The following is a 2407-nucleotide window of genomic DNA, read 5'->3' on the forward strand; positions in this document are numbered from 1 at the left end:
GGGATTCCCATTCTTCTTAGAGTTAGCCACAGCTTGTTGTGATTCACACAGTCAAAAGCCTTTGCATAGTCAATCAAGCACAGATTGACATTCTTCTGGTATTCTTTGCTTTCTGCCAAGATCCATCTGACATTAGCTATAATATCCCTAGTACCACGACCTCTTCTAAATCCAGCCTGCATATCTGGCAGTTCTCTGTTGACATATTGTTCCAAATGTTTTTGGATAATTTTCAGCAGAATCTTGCTTGCATGTGATATCAATGATATTGTTCGATAATTCCCACACTCTGTTGGGTCACCTTTCTTTGAAATGGGAACAAATATAGATCAGAGGCATGTTGTTTAGGAAGTGGATGCCACTCCTGTTTCCTGCAACTACATATAGTTACAGTTTATCCATCTTTTTGCTGATCTGGATGCCGATCTTATTTCCTTCTCTTGCTGTATTGCCCTAGCCAGTACTGGCAAGACAACATTGAATACAAACGGTGACAGTGAGCATCTTTGTCTGAGATCTGCTTGCAAGAAGAATGCCTTTAATCCTTCTCCATTGAGAATGATATTTTCTCTTGGGTTTGCAGATATACTTTTCATTAATTTGAGAAAATCCCCTTCTGTTGTTGTTTTTCTGAGTGTCTTAATCAAGAAGGGTTGTTGTATTTTGTCAAAGGCCTTTATTGTATCAGTTTCTAGGATCATGTTTGTTTTGTTAATATGATGAATTGTGTTGTTTTTCTTTTTCTACATAATTTCTATTTTTTTTTATTTTATACGTGTTTATTTACAAAGTTTGAATACATTGTTTTTCACATTGGATCTTTCCCATTTCCTTCCCTGCTTCTTCCACCCCTGACCCATCAAATTGCGGGGGGACCCAATGATTAACATCCTCCCTTTTCCACCGATCCTCGCCCCTCTGTTTCTACCCTCCCACCCCCTTGGATCCTCATACTCATTCTACAATAATGGTTTTATAAAGTATTTGTCCTCGTGGGATTGAGTGAGTTCACTCAGTATAATGCTCTCTAGTCCCTCCCAAGTTAGGTTGAACCATCCTTGCATGCCTGTTATGAATCCCACTTGATCAAGATGAATTATTATTTTTTTAATGTGCTGGCTGTTGCATTCTATTGGCTAGGATTTTGTTAAGCATTGTTACATCTATATTCCTGAGAGATATTCGTTTATATTTTTCTTTTTTTTCAGTAATATCTTTGCCTGGTTTTGGTATTAGGGTGATGTTTCTTTCATAGAATGACTCTGGGATTATGCCTTTAGTAGAATTGATGATATATCTTCTCTGAATGTTTGGTAAAATTCAGCCATGAATCCATCTGGTTAAGGATTTTTTGTGTATGGGGAACACATTTTATGACCTGCTCAATTTCTTCTTTTGTAGTGGGTCTGTTCAAATGTTCTACATCGGACTGTGTCAGTCTGGGTAAGACATGAGTTTTAAGGTATTTGACCATTTACTCTAGGTTTTCTAATTTGACAGTAAATAGCTTTTCATAATATTCTGATATTGATTCAGTTTCATCTGATTAATTTGTGATGTCAGCTCTATCATTTCTTAATCTAGTTACCTGTGTCTACTCTCCCCCTCCCTTCCTTTTTCTAAGTTTGCCAATGGTTTGTCAATTTTATTAACGCTTTCGTGAAACCAACTTCTGGTCTTGCTGACAGTTTCAATTGTTGTTATGTGTCTGTCTCATCAATTTCAGCTATTGTCCTTATTATTTTCTTTCTTCTGGAGACTGTGTGATTCGACTATTTTTCTTTTTGTATTTGATGCAGGTGTTGAATTAGATCACTAATTTTGCTTCTTTCTTCCTTGTTTATGTATGCTCCAGTTGCTATATTCTGCCCCCTGAGGACTGCCTTAGCAGCATCCCAGGGTTCTAGTATGTTGTATTTTAATTTTCATTTGTTTCAAGAAATTTTATCATTTCATTCTGGTTTATTTTCTTCTTATTTTCGCACCCTATAAATGAATTGTGTTCTAGCAGAGTGTTATTTAGTTTCTACGTGGGCGATTTTTATAAACTTTATCCTTTTGTGATTAATTTATAGTTTTATGACATTGGGGTCTAAAAAGATATTTTGCATTATTTCAATGTGATTTTTTTATGTTTGTTTTTGGTGAATTTGTTGTTTATAATTTGTTTACGCATGCTTTGTGTCCTAATATATGATCATTTCTGGAGAATGTGCCATGTATATATGAGAAAAAATTGAGTTTTAGTTGGGTAGAATACCCTGAATACATCCACAAGGTCAAGTTGGCTGATTATGTAGTTTAGATCTTTTGCATCTTTGTTAAGTTACTTTTGAGTTACCTATAATTTGAAGTACAATATTGTCAGTGAGAGGATAATATCTATACGCATACAAGGAAGTTCAGT

This window comes from Elephantulus edwardii, unplaced genomic scaffold (genome assembly GCF_000299155.1).
Source record: "Elephantulus edwardii isolate Elephantulus edwardi_28Jun2011 unplaced genomic scaffold, EleEdw1.0 scaffold00175, whole genome shotgun sequence".
In the NCBI taxonomy this organism is placed as follows: Eukaryota; Metazoa; Chordata; class Mammalia; order Macroscelidea; family Macroscelididae; genus Elephantulus; species Elephantulus edwardii.